This window comes from Leptonotus elevatus, chromosome 9, assembly GCF_054856555.1.
Source record: "Leptonotus elevatus isolate MCC_2025b chromosome 9, RoL_Lele_1.0, whole genome shotgun sequence".
NCBI classification, from domain to species: Eukaryota; Metazoa; Chordata; class Actinopteri; order Syngnathiformes; family Syngnathidae; genus Leptonotus; species Leptonotus elevatus.
This window is the reverse complement of record NC_141247.1, coordinates 24432974-24447781: the sequence shown is the minus strand read 5'-3', so window position 1 is coordinate 24447781 and position 14808 is coordinate 24432974. Positions and strand designations below refer to the sequence as shown.

Sequence of the window (14808 nt, the reverse complement as noted above, 5' to 3'; positions counted from 1 at the left end):
GGCGGGCCTTAGGGGTCCGAGTTTGCTTTGCTGTTTTAAGAGGCCTGGAAAATTTTCTATTCTTCCTGTCAGTCACGTCAATTTGCGCCAAATGCGCCTTCTGTTTCAATTAAGCCAACCACATACCTGCTTTCACGTTTGGCTTTGATTGACAGCTAAAGCTAGCCAATGGCAATCTGGATCGGGCGTGGGGGATCAGACAAATCTACTTCCGGGTTAACGAGCAGCGCGCGCGCCCGCTGTTTAAATGACCGCGCAGCGAGCACGTCATGCCGCTGACTTTTTGTGGATTCTAACAAGTGATGCAAAGCAAAGTATTATTAATGGAAGCCACCAAACGCCAAACCTCGATCCAGGCGGACACAACATCGCAGGGAATCCCGAGTCCACTGGTTACAACGTTCACATGTGAGTGGCACACTTATTTTAATCACATGCATGGACACATTGTATAATAATGCGGTTAACAGACTCACGCAGGCACACAAACACGACAACTTATATTGGTGCATAACATTATTTATCACTAAGCACAGTTGCTGTACAATGTGTAAAGTGATCCAATGTCCGCACAAGTGTTTGTCGTTAACAGGGAACACTTTTGTTGTCGCTCAGAAAACGGTACAATCCAACACGAGCGGTCACGGCACGAACGGCTCCGAAGCATGCGTGCGGGAGTTACCATAGTAACCCAGTAGCAGCGCTTTACGGCATGTCGGACTACTGTCGTAAAGTCCAGTGCACGTCGTCCTTATATATTGAATTCAGTTTTTTATTGCCAAGTTTGTTAATGTTGATAACTGTCATTAAGTACTATATATATATATAAAAAGCACTTTACACATCCTTTTCGAACGTTTGGTTGCTAGTTGTTTATGTAAGATTAAACCAACAGCTATAATGTTACAACAATAACGTTAAACTGACCATATACTAATGCTGGCTAACGTACTAGCTTGAAGCATATAGCAATAGTAGCCACTTGTTGATATAAGTGTGTGGTCTGACAACGATGGTTTCAGTTGGATTGCAAGTTTAGTTAAAGCTGACAAAAGCATGAGCTTGCATTGGTCTGTATGTCTTTATGTAGTCATTAAAATAGTTTTTCATCAAACAGATGACAGAAAATGTCATGTGAAATCATTTTAGATCAGATGGAAAGGTTCAATATTATCTGCTGCTTATTTTAATTTTTATTTTTTTAAAGGAAAATGGTCAAATGACTGTCCTGACTAAAACTAGACTAACATTTCGACAGTTTTTGTTGATGAAAACTAGACCAATAAAATGATGTCTTCTTGGACTAAAATAAAGACCAGCAACAAACCAAACCAAACCAAACTAAAGAGGTGATGTCATCTTGTAACTTGTCATGCTCTTTGTAGGGTGTAGCAAAGTAGATTCAATCCCAGACAGTAGCATTAGCTCTAGCATTAGCATGCGAGTGCCTGAATTGGGCCACCCATTTATAGACAACTACAGTAAATTAGATTATTGTGGATTACCGTAGTAAATTAATGGCAGTCACTATTCTCCTTGTTATAATAAGTAGGTTTTGCATTCTATGTTATTTTTTTAAAATGGTAAATGGTTATTTTAATAATGTTGAGTTGAGCAAAATAAATCGAATGTTAACCCCACACAGAGCATCATGATTGGCTTCAAGTTGAAACAGGCTCAACCCTCACTCATTTAAATACATTATCCTGACAAAAGTTCAGTAGACAAAACATGACACTGGCTTATGTTTACGTCCTGACCTCATTAGCTCAGTGACTGAAGGCTGGAAATAACAAACTGCTCGCCGCGTTACAATATTTTGTCATCCCAGTACTTACAGTATACGTCACCTCGTGTGTTATTTGTGCCGATTTGTATATCAGGCTGACAGGGTTGCCCCCCCACCTTCCCCCTCAATTCCTAATGGCTTAATGGGCACCCCGTTGTGCTTCTGGAGTCCCCCCCCCCACCCCACCCCACCCCACCCCCGGAGAGAGGGGCACACTTTGAGAGGAGAGGAGCACAAAGGCGCAGGCATGTCTCTTGAGAGGAGCGTCTTTGTGGGACTGGCGCTGACCTCATGGCGATTACGCTCCCGGGGGGGTCCTCTTTGTGGGTCCTGACACCCAGAACCTCACCTTTACATAGCCCCCTGCTGCGCCCCACCAGGAGGGCCAAGCGCACCCCTGTCCATCACCACTCGTTGGCACAAGAGGCCACTTCCTCGACATTAAGTAGATGCATCTGTCTCGATCTACTTGTCGAAGACAAATGGGGGAGATTTGTTTATCTACCGTACAGTGTGTGTCTTACAGGTCGTTACACAACCTTTAATGCGCCATTAGGCACAATTTTTTTTACATTTGATCATCTCACGGCACACCCACAAAATAGTCACAAAATGTATCGATATGAAGATCATAATGATGCCAAGTGAAGCTCCGTCCGTCTTCATCGCCAAAATGTTATGTACAATAAGTCTGCGGGCAAAACTGTGGCGGCAACAACTTTATTCATACCACAACGATACCAACAATAGAGATAGACGAGAGAATGAAAAGGAACCGCTCGAGATCCAAAAGCGGACGACATGCGTCAATAGTTGAAACCAAATGTGAGAATTGATGGGCTTGTATTTACTAATAGGATAAATGTCTACATTTCAGCAAAATGGAGGCGCTCAGCAGAAAATGGCCATCATTGCTGCAATGATCAATGTTGAAAAGTCAACTCTTCCGTCCGGTGTTGTAGTCGAGACCACACCAACCAAGACCAAGACAAACTAAGAGCATTGGAAATCCAGAATGAGACAAGACCAAGACTATTGGACGTCGAGACCGAGACAAACTAAGACTTTTGGACGTCGAGACCGAGACAAACTAAGACTTTTGGACCTCGAGACCAAGACAAACTAAGACTTTTGGAGGTCGGAACCAAGACAAGAAAAATACTTTTGTAGGTCGAGACCAAAACAAGTCCAAGCCTTTTGGAGGTCAAGGCTGAGACAAGACCAAGACTTTTGGAGGTCAAGGCCGAGACAAGACCAAGACTTTTGGACGTCGAGACCAAGACAAACTAAGACTTTTGGAGGTCGGAACCAAGACAAGAAAAATACTTTTGTAGGTCGAGACCAAAACAAGTCCAAGCCTTTTGGAGGTCAAGGCTGAGACAAGACCAAGACTTTTGGAGGTCAAGGCTGAGACAAGACCAAGACTTTTGGACGTCTGAACCAAGACAAGAAAAATACTTTTGTAGGTCGAGACCAAAACAAGTCCAAGCCTTTTGGAGGTCAAGGCTGAGACAAGACCAAGACTTTTGGAGGCCAAGGCTGAGACAAGACCAAGACTTTTGGACGTCGAGACCAAGACAAACTAAGACTTTTGGACGTCTGAACCAAGACAAGAAAAATACTTTTGTAGGTCGAGACCAAAACAAGTCCAAGCCTTTTGGAGGTCAAGGCCGAGACAAGGCCAAGACTTTTGAACGTCGAGACCAAGACAAACTAAGACCTCTGGAGGTTGGGACCGAGACACGACCAAGACTTTTGGAGGTCGAGACCAAGACAAGGACAATACTTTCGGAGGTCTCGATCGAGACAAGACCAAGACATCTAAGAAAAAATCACCCAAAATAAAACAGAACAAAAGACCAATATCATTTATTTTCATAAATTTTGCTACAAAACACATTCTTACTGTTCACAGTAGTAGTGGCCTGGTCTCGCCGGCTCTTGGTCAAAAATCCGCCCCGTCCAAGACCGAGACAAGACCGTACAAATGCCGTCGATTCCGAGACAAGACAGAGACCCTGAAAAAGTGGTCTTGAAGACCGGTCATGACACCAACACCGATCTACAGAACTGCAACACTCCTTCAATCACACATTGGCTGTTTTATTTTAAATCCATGACGGTGATTTATACAGACAGAATCCTAATCCCTCGTCTCAATACTTCTGGAATTTACTGTTTGGCGAATGGCGCGAGCCAAGAAAAGCAAGCAATGTTTTTTGCGCTCCGAGCGACTCCGAAAGGACGCAAGTCATCAACAACTCATCGGTCCTAATGTAAAGCAAACAAGAGATTGGAATTCATTGCTTGCAGTTGTACTGCGGAACAGACCGTCGGCGAGGTTGTATCTGCGCCGCTCATCGATTTCTGGCCGTATCACGCGTCATTTTTTCGCCCTCGGCCGCTGGCGAGTCGTGCATTATAATGGAAGGCATCTTATTGAAAGGACGCGCTCGATTTGAACTGCTGATGACGGACGATCCGTCTGCGTCTGTCTGCTGCAATCAAAGGCTCTCAAAGCAGGAATGGCGGATGGATAGCTTCTCCTTAATGTGGAACTGGTTCTTTCTGGCAAAATGTTGACTTTTTCACATTAGCATTAGCACAAATTTAGCAGCATTCAACACAGAAGTGTATGCAGTATTAATTCTGCCGGTCATTTTTTGCTGTTAAATAGGAATGCCACATCTATCGATTTTCTATTGCTATAGACGTCAAAAAATCATTTGAATTATTTTTATTAGTTTAACATTTTTTTTCCCCACTTTTGTTAACAAAGAGTATGAAAACCTAGATTTTTTTTTATTGTATTAGAACAGGTATAACATTTTTGAATAATCGTGAGTTAACTAGTGAAGTCATGCAATTAATTACGATTGAAAATTGTAATCGCCTGACGCCCCTAATTTTTTATAATCTTTTCTTTATTAAAAAAAAGAAAAGATTATTCGTTTTTATTTTTTTAAAGAAAATATTCTTAAAAATTAGGGGCATCAGGCGATTACAATTTGTAATCGTAATTAATCGTGTGACTAGTTAACTCACAATTAATCACACCTTTTATAACTGTTCTAAATGTACAAAAAAAATGTCCTAAGTTTTCATACTTTTTTTTTTTTTTTTAACTCATTTAACCTCAAAAATGGGAAAAAAATGTTAAACTAATAGAAACAGTTCAAATGAATTTTTGACATCTATAGCCGTCAATGGCAGTGAATGAGTTAAAGTTAATGTCTTCTAAATTGTATTCACCACGGTCAAATTTAAAGAGCAGCCATGCCAATTTGAATCATTCAAAAAATTGCAAAGTATATAAAATAAGGCTTTAAAATCATCGTTGTCTCGTTCTTGCTGCTCTCGGATGCTGTGCCAGAATGAAGACTGCGGTCTAAAATGACTAAAACGGCAAATAATAAAATAGTTGCTTTAACTTCGCTCAATTATAAGCAACAGCGCTACTCTTGACCTAAAGAACTCGATACCTCCAGCGTAGCATAAAAATGTCAGGACCAGCCTACTAGAACATCTGAACTTTATTTGGGGTCACTTTAAATGGTGGTTTTGAACGTGATTCCTGAATTCTGAACACCTCCGCATTTTAGTTATGAGGATGTGCACACTTACGCAATCACATTTAATTTTTACTTCACCTCCAAAAAGATTTTTTAAAAGTAATTTTTTATTATTATTATTATTTTTTTTTTACTTGAACTGGTTTTAGGTTACATTTATGGTGTAAAAAAATCTGAAATTGTTTTTTGCTCTTATTGAATAGAGGTGTGTGAGGTGAGGGGGGGGGGGGTGGAGCTAATCTTTTGTTAATGGACTGTTAATCAGTTCTTATAGCAGCTTTTATGGCTTTCCAGAGGATAATAGATGATGATGAGAAGAAAATAGCAACGGAAGGATATGGAGGGAAAAGACAATAAAGGTTTCAATGTGTTTAGAAAATATCCTAACAGTGCTTCAGTTCATGCCGGATTGCATTTGACATCAAATCGTATGTCGGACGCACACGTAGCGGACCAATCAGAACAGCAGGGAGGATTTATTTTGCCTCGTCCGGTTTTTTTGCGCTGTTGACTTCAAAAGTAGGCCCTCAACGTGGCTTTGCGTAACCTGCTCGCAAAAACCTCCAATTTCTCAAATGTGCAAAACAAAGGCATCATAAACAAAACGTTCACACTCAGCATCTCATTCAGGCTGAATCAGTAGGGAGGCGTTGAAATGAAGTATTGTATCTATTCAGGTTTTTTTTTTTTTTTTTTTAACCCCCGAAGACTCACGTAACAGTAAAAATGCCACGCACACACGCATAGACGCAAACGAGCTGGCCATGGTTGTCGCATTAGCGGCCCTCTGTGTAGAAAGCGGCATGACAGCGAAGGTCATCTGGAGGGCAATGAGCGGATTTAATGAAATGATGTCAACTTAAATACCTTTTGTTGCTTAATGAGACTGGAGAGTAGACTCAACTTGCCACCATCGTATCATCATCATAATAATAATAATAATGATGATGATGTTGAAGAGAAAGCAATTTGTGGATAAAGTGTGCGAATGTGCAAGAGCTGATGCTGAAACTAAATGTAGAATTGTAGGAAATGTGAAAAAAAGTTCAAATATTGATTTATAATGATGAAAATTGCTGAAATCGGTGTGATCCACAACGATTTAGCATTCTGCTCGTGAGAGTTAGTCACATGTTAAACATGCTGACGGGATGAAATTGTGAACTTTAAAAAAGCGAATGGATTCATGAAATGGACATTTTGAAGATGGAATTGTTTGAATTGGTCAAGGAAGGATTTGCTAAAAGTTGACACACGTTTGCATTAAAGTAGCACCAAGTAACTTTTCAACCTTCATAAAATATTTTCATAACTCTTTTGACGCAACATTGACTTAAAACGAGTTGAACGGTAGCTTTTCCATGGCTTGGGGGGGGGGGGGGGGGGGTCTGCATCATTTTTGCTGGCACGAAGCAACTTTGAGGAGGAACATCAAAACGCAAAAAACGACAAACGTGCCGACTGCTTTGTGGCGTACGTCACTTCCCCCTTGACCCATTTGTTACAAAGACGGAAGTCAATTTGAATGTCGATACACGATTACTGCTTTCCTGGCAGAAGCTGCTCAACAACTGCATTTTTTTTATCTGAGGAGACGAAAAAGAAAAAAAGGGAAAAGAACAGTCAAGGATCAACATTTGTCCGACTTTCACTCGCTGGCGTCCGCTCAAAAACAACGCAATGCGCTTGTCCTCATGAGAAAGCTGGTCAATATGGCGCCGCCATAATCAGCGTAAACTGAAAGTTCTTTAGTGTTGCTTTAATGTTGGATTTATGTCTTGGGGAAAAATAAAAAAAAAGGAATGAAAGATGGTCAGAATATATGGAAGGATTTGGTAAATTTATAAAATGTTTGCATGAATTAATTTTGCTTGAAAAAATGGGGAATTCCAAAAATTGGGATGTGAAAATGTCACAAATGAGCTGAACATGTTGAGTTTTGGATGAATTTGTTTTTGTGTGATGGCAAGACGGGAACGGCGGGTTTGGCGGCTGCAGACGGGCGCCGACACGCTCACGAAAGTGGTGAAGCCGGTTCGAGAAGCCGCTGTTCGTATGATTAATGCATGTCAGCCAGGACAACATGGACGGAGCCACAGAGGGAGGATGAGGCGGCAGACATGTTGGAGGCGGGGGTGTCTGGGGGGGGGGGGGGCATATAGTCATCATAAAAATATAAATATAAAAAATGTTTCCATAGTAAATGACTTAGAATTGATTTATGATGTCATAATTCCAGTGTTTGGTTTTTTTTTTTTTTTTTAAAGCTACTTATGTAGAATAATGTGAGGTCACTGCAGTAATTCTTTGGGGGCGGGTTCAAATGTTTCATGCCAAGTATTCACAGTCGTTAAAAACAACGGCGGGGTGAGCCTGGGATCGCTTTTAAAGATTGTGTCAGGTTGCAAAGCAAAACGCGCTCGCCACTCGATGGCTGCAGATTTAACGGCTGTTGCCGCGTCTCGCTTTTTTAAGTGCCGCGGGCGGGAGACGGTCGCCGAGGTCCGCGCCGGGGTCGTCTGCCAGTTGCGCTCGTCCTTCCCCTCGCCGAGCTTATGTCGCGCCGCTTCCGCAGCCTTTTTTTGCCGGCAGTTTTACGCGGAGCAGAGGGGGGGCATTAAACGCGCCATTTGCTCCCCCCCCCCCCACACAGTATTCACTTTCCTCCCGTCCTCTCGCTTCCTTCATGTGATTTACATCTTCAGCTGCATCAGCCGCGCTCCTCAAATCCCCCGCTTGACCTTTTCGACAGCACTTAACCCCACCCGCTCCGCGTTTAGGGCCTCGTAATCGGGCACAGTTGGGCTCTTAAAAACAACCACGGGACCAGCAAATGCACCATAAATTTCTACTGTGTTAAAAAAAAATATATATATATAAATAAATCTGAAGGCTTGAAGTTGGTTGGCTGTCAAGTCGCTTGCATTCCCAGCCAGCGTTCGTTTGACTCTCAAACGAACGCACGTGCATTAAACACATGTAAACGTATCCAAATGCATTTGAACTGATTAACACTCGCTTAAGCTAGGAAACATTCTTTTCAGTCGTTCTTAGTGCTCTCATAATATCAAAATAAATATACTGAAAATCCAATTTAAAATAATCTGCATTAAACCAATAACGGGACCAAAGACTAAAACGAAGGACATTTTCACTATAATTATAGTTCGTCTTAGTTTGTTAAACATAAAATGCAGTTTTAGTTAGTGTTCGTTTTTTTAAAAGCATGTTTGTTTTTATTTTATTTCGTTAACGAAATTGTTCTTTGAATTTAATTTTTTTCATTTTTGTTAACTAAAATAACCTTGTTCAGTAGTTAGTAGTTCCCTACTACTTTAACAAACACAACTGAGCATACAATAATCCTCACAGGCATATAATCTATTTGATCCATTGAAACAAGGTCTATAGTTTAGTAGGGGACCTTCTCTGCCCCTTGTTCTCGCTCTTACTTACGCTGCAGTTACATCCAGTAGAGCAGTGGTGCCAAAGTCCGGTCCTCGGGAGCCCCTATCCAGACTGTTTTCCATGGCTCCCTCCTTCAACGCAGCTGAATCTAATGATCAGCTTTGCAGAAGCCCGATAACGATCTTGATCATGAATCAGGTGTGTTGGTGGAGAGAAACATGTTAAACAGGCTGGATGGGGGCTCTCGAGGACCCAACTTGGGCACCCCTGCAGTAGAGCTACATGCCACCTTGCATCATACAAAACAAAACAAAAAGGATTTTAATAGGGAAAAAAATAAAAAATATTCAATACTAACTTTATGCATGAAAAGAAGCTTAACAATGTTAAAAAAAAAATGACAGACTGTTAAAAAAAAAGTCGATGGAGGCCTGAGGGTTCAAACGAATGGGAAGGAAACATGAGCAGAAGGAGCTAAAGTGCCGTCGTGGGGTGCGAGTTCATGAGCACGAGCGCAGCTACGTCCGCTCCTTCCTGTCTTCCTTCCCCATTTTCAGAACGTGCTTATGTAATGTGAGCTCCGCGGAGGCTGACGGTTTCGGATGCCGGCCTGCGGATTTGTGAAGAAAATCATCCAAAAAAATCCAACTCTGCCTCGCGGTCATCTGGTTCAACCTGGAACACGTCAGAGAGGACGAGGCTGCGACACGCGCGATGTATTTGTTTCTTTTTGACATGTCAATCGGCAACGCGCCGCCGAGACGATGAGAGAAAGCGCGCCGATGAATCGGGAAGCGGGCCGAGGTCGCTTTTTGTCACGGCATCCGAGCGCTGAAAAGAAGATGTGGGAAGATTGACTGGCTTGGTGGGTGGCGGCAAGAGGACCTGCGCCATTGATGCTACGTCACTCCTCAGCTTTCTGAGGGCTCAATGCGTGTAGCGACACAGATGAGAGGCGGAGGCTTTGCAGTTAGCTCATCGTCACACGACACGGAACGCGTTTCCGTCCATTTTCAATTGTAAGGTCGCGGTGACCATAGTCAGGCATTTGCAGCCCCTCCCATTTTTTTCTTTTTGCGGCATGTGATATACGAGTAACTCAATAAGATTTTCAAGATTTTTTTTCCCTCCTTCTCTTTTTTTGCTTTGACTTGCAAGTAAAAATTTGAACGTGAACTCGCCTCACTTCAGAGACTTCAGCAGCAGATGGTGAAAAATTCTTTAAAAAAAAGAGCAAAAAAAAATAAAAAACAGACCCGAAGCCCAGCAAATGCCAGTTTGACGTTTGCTGTCAATCTAAACCAAAAAAGAATAATGCGTTGTGAATTTAAATAACCGCATCGATTTGCCTGACACAAACATTGCAAAATGCCATAAACGGGTCATGAATAGCAACAGTGTTGTGGTGTTCTAACGGTCCAAACAACAGCTTTCCTAGCATAAACAGTGTTCAAACACATCTGGACAGATAATTTAAACATGCTCACCGGCATATATTCTTTATCTCCTGACAACAACTCTTCATAATGCAGTTTACTGAAACGCCGTCTGGACATGCAAATATGCTGTACATGGGTTAGATCTGTATGTATGTGTTATACTGCCCCTTGGTGGCCAAAAGAGCAACAACATTTCCATTAAATTGAAGCCAAAAAGTGTTTCATTCTTCACATTCTAATTTGTCATTATTGATTTTTTTTTTTCTTAAATACAACGTGATAGACAAGAGTGCTATTATTTTTTTTTCTTTAAACACGTTACAAAATGCATTTTTTTGTGGCGGGGCTGGCAGATCAATGCGATTGTCATTCATTTGAATAGGGAGCATGGCTTTGAGATCCAAGTGCTTTGAGTTACAAGCATGACATCACAGACCAAATTAAAGTCCATCCTTCCATTTTTGGGGGGGGTTTGTGGCCCTACAGGAAAAGTCTGCACACCCCTGCTGCGAGGCATGACGGTCACGTCACATGACTGCTTCCCTGTAATGGATATTGTCGGCTGACTCAGACCGCTTCCTCTGAAGCCACTTTTGCGCCGACTTCCTTCATTTGGATGGTCAATTAGGAGTTGCCATGTATCCGACCACAGCTCACATTAGTGCTCTCACAAAGCAGATGCTACCCCGTCACCCCCCCCCCCCCCCCCCCCCACACCACCTCAAGCTAGTGTTACTCCCTGGAGAATTAGGACCCGTTCTACTGCACTGAAGGGTCAATAACCAATCCAGTGTCAAAAGACCCCCCCCCCCTTCTTCTTTAAAGAGAAATAAAAATAGAAAAATGGTGCTTTTTCTGTCATTTTTAGCATTAAAAATGTGTCCCCAGAGCTTCATGTGACAATTATTTTAATACAAGTCCACTTATTGTTTTTTGAGGGAGGTGGGTTCAGCGAACTGCAGATTGGATTTGATGTGCAATGCTGCCATCTGCTGCAGAGAAAAAGGAAGTGACTCATGAGCGGGCAATGGAATATTTCACAAGGGTTGAAGGGTGCGAAGTCAAGTTTCCTATCATAATGTGTCATGTTGTGTACAAGTGAACAAGCTTTGTGTACGTTCAGATTGTCGTGTGTCAAATTTAACCCATGTCTGCTGAATTGGATTTAAATGTATCCATTTGTGTTAAATCATTTTTTTTTTTTTTTATTGTCTTGTAACATTGTTGAAGAGGGAGCTTGAACCAATCCTAAAAGTGTCTTTGTCTCCAGCACATTTGGACCAGACCCCACAGAAAAAGGCACTTGTTGGTCATAGTAGAATCTCCAGTCAAATTCTAATGTGTGGGTGTGTTCACAGTCTAGTTGGCAACAAAGTTATTATAGTTAACAAAAAAAATAAAAAATAAATAAAACTAATAATAAAAAAATGTATCATATAAATGAAACATTTATTATTATTATTAATATTAAGTTTATTATTTATAAGACAATTCTTATTGACCTTTTTTGTTATCTAGCACGCAACAAATACTCCATTAACATGCACATAAAAACTAAAATGAATACTAAAACTAATAAAAACAAATCTGCTGTAAGTTGAAACATTTCCAAAAAATACAAAAATATTCCGAAAGATACCAAATTAATCAAAACTGATAAACCCGCTCTGAAAACTAATTACAACGAACTAGATTTAGAAAAATGTCAAAACAAAGTAAAATAATAATGAAAAATCCCAAACTGTTATGCTGCGTTCAAAGAAGGTAAGAAGTCGGACTTTTCCGGCCTTCTACCAGGAAGTGTGCATGGGAACGCCCCTTTGAACTCGGCGATCCGAAGTTGCAAAGTCGGGGGGCGCGGGGAGGGCAGGAACCCGACTCCACCGACCGGCTTCAATCTGACGTCACTCGTCAATGCCCGACCCCCGTCGAGATACAGACCGCGAATGGCAAAACATCATTTACACAATCCTAAACATAATGTATGCGCTTCTTTATTATAACTTCCATTTAGCCGTTTGAAATAAGTAACTTCACGTAAGCTACCATGATTTGGACTGATTGCGTTAACAAGAACAACAACTTTGTTGCTTGGATTGGCCTCGAACGACCTGAGGTCGGAACTGCGACATTCCGATTGGGATAAGTTCCGAATTCCCACCCTCCTCAAATGCAGCATATACTGGATGCACTGGCTTGAAACCAGAATCCAGAGAACTTTTTGTGTTTCCACCACATTTGCGCAGGTACCAATAGGGAATCTGGAAACAGTGAAAGAGGTATAGTAGTCGTTGCAGCCTAAAGATGTGGCATGAAACAAACAAAAAGATATTGACCAAAAAAGACATGTGATGAAGTTCCTTTTTTGGCGGAGGACGTTCTTGGCTGGCGTCAGGCAAAGCTAACCTGCAATGGCCAGACTGAGAGTTTCCTGGGAGATGATCGGGTCTCAGACTTCATCCTCTTTCCTGGCGATGCTGTGGCTGGCTGGAGGAGAGGCGGGATGGGATAGGCTGGCAGGAGGTGGGCGGTCGGGCTTATCCGTCCACCGTTTATCCGCTCTTGCTAGCCGCCGTTCAACGAAGGGGGCGCGCGCGCGCGCGGGAGCAGCTTGGCGTGCGCCGTGAGAAAACCTCGCAAGATTACGCAGTGGTAATTAATAGGACGAGGGCAGATTATCAATCTTGGTATATCGAACATGGCAGGAGGTCTCTTACTAGACATACTGTAAAGCTCCCCACCCCCCGCTGACCGGACCCCTGCTGGCAAACGTCTCGCCTCGCTCCGTATTAGACATCCTTTGACTATTGCGGTATTACCGCCGCGATGTCAATGTTTTACAGAAACCCTCATTTGCATATTATGTCTGCGCCATACAAAAACGACAAAGACTTCCTCTTTTTTTTTTTCTCTATGTGATGTGTATTTGTGTTTGCAGCGATAGGGAAAGTACTCACACTGTGCAGCTTGCCTGCTAAGTAGCTACCCCAGAATTTGCCGTTTTTTAGCAAAGGCAGCACATGAGTCACAAATCATTCTCACGATTCTCTTAAAATATTGTTGTCGTTAACGCTCCCTGGCTCACGTTTCTCCATGTGACGGTGTCAGGGTGGAACTCGAGAGGTTGAGGGATGGTGAACCCAAGTGCAATGCGTGGAACTTTAATTAACCATTAGGGGAAAAAGGTGAGCGGATAACTTGATGGGACGTGACTGGACAGAATGGTCGCCATGACTGGACGTGGGTAGACTGAAACAAAGCGTGACGTGACCGGACCTGATTTTCCTTTACTTTACTTGCTGTGGATTAACTTGACTTGGCTGTGACGAGGACGACTTGGTTAGCTGTGGCGATGACTTGGCTGTGACGAAGGTTTCTTGGCTGTGACCAGGACGACTTGGATGTGACCAGGACGACTTGGTTAGCTGTGGCGATGACTTGGCTGTGACGACGGCTACTTGGCTGTGATCAGGACGACTTGGCCGTGACGAGGACGGTTTGGCTGTGACGAGGACGACTTGGCTGTGACGAGGACGACTTGGTTAGCCGCGGCGACGACTTGGCTGTGACGACGGCTACTTGGCTGTGATCAGGACGACTTGGCTGTGACGAGGACGACTTGGCTGTGACGAGGACGACTTGGTTAGCTGTGACGACAGCTACTTGGCTGTGATCAGGACGACTTGGCTGTGACGAGGACGGCTTGGTTAGCCGCGGCGACGACTTGGCTGTGACGACGGCTACTTGGCTGTGATCAGGACGACTTGGTTGTGACGAGGACGGCTTGGCTGTGACGAGGACGACTTGGTTAGCTGTGACGACAGCTACTTGGCTGTGATCAGGACGACTTGGCTGTGACGAGGACGGCTTGGTTAGCCGCGGCGACGACTTGGCTGTGACGACGGCTACTTGGCTGTGATCAGGACAACTTGGCTGTGACGAGGACGACTTGGTTAGCTGTGGCGACGACTTGGCTGTGACGACGGCTACTTGGCTGTGATCAGGACGACTTGGCTGTGACGAGGACGACTTGGCTGTGACGAGGACGACTTGGTTAGCTGTGGCGACGACTTGGCTGTGACGAGGACGGCTTGGCTGTGACGAGGACGACTTGGTTAGCTGTGACGACAGCTACTTGGCTGTGATCAGGACGACTTGGCTGTGACGAGGACGGCTTGGTTAGCCGCGGCGACGACTTGGCTGTGACGACGGCTACTTGGCTGTGATCAGGACAACTTGGCTGTGACGAGGACGACTTGGTTAGCTGTGGCGACGACTTGGCTGTGACGACGGCTACTTGGCTGTGATCAGGACGACTTGGCTGTGACGAGGACGACTTGGCTGTGACGAGGACGACTTGGTTAGCTGTGGCGACGACTTGGCTGTGACGACGGCTACTTGGCTGTGGCTACTTGTTTTTGAAACATGACAAACTGTTGTCAAAGATATTCTCAAGATCTCAACTGCGGTCAACTTGACCTTTCTCTATTTACAACTTTCAATTATAAACGGGTCACAATTTTGGACAAAGTAGTAGAAAATAAAATGTCGGGAGTAAAAAATAATCTCAGCAATAAATATTCTACTTAAGTACGGTAAC

The 14808-nt window shown here is 43.3% G+C and overlaps 1 long non-coding RNA gene across 3 annotated transcripts in view; it reads left to right on the top strand.

The window, feature by feature from the left end:
• The first annotated feature begins 227 nt into the window (after window positions 1-227).
• Window positions 228-14808, top strand: part of LOC147168910 (uncharacterized) — a 31291-nt gene continuing 16710 nt past the window's right edge. For all 3 annotated transcript variants that reach the window (XR_015096043.1, XR_015096042.1, XR_015096044.1), the window contains exon 1: window positions 228-408. This is a non-coding gene — a long non-coding RNA (uncharacterized LOC147168910). The remainder of the gene's footprint in view (window positions 409-14808) is intronic.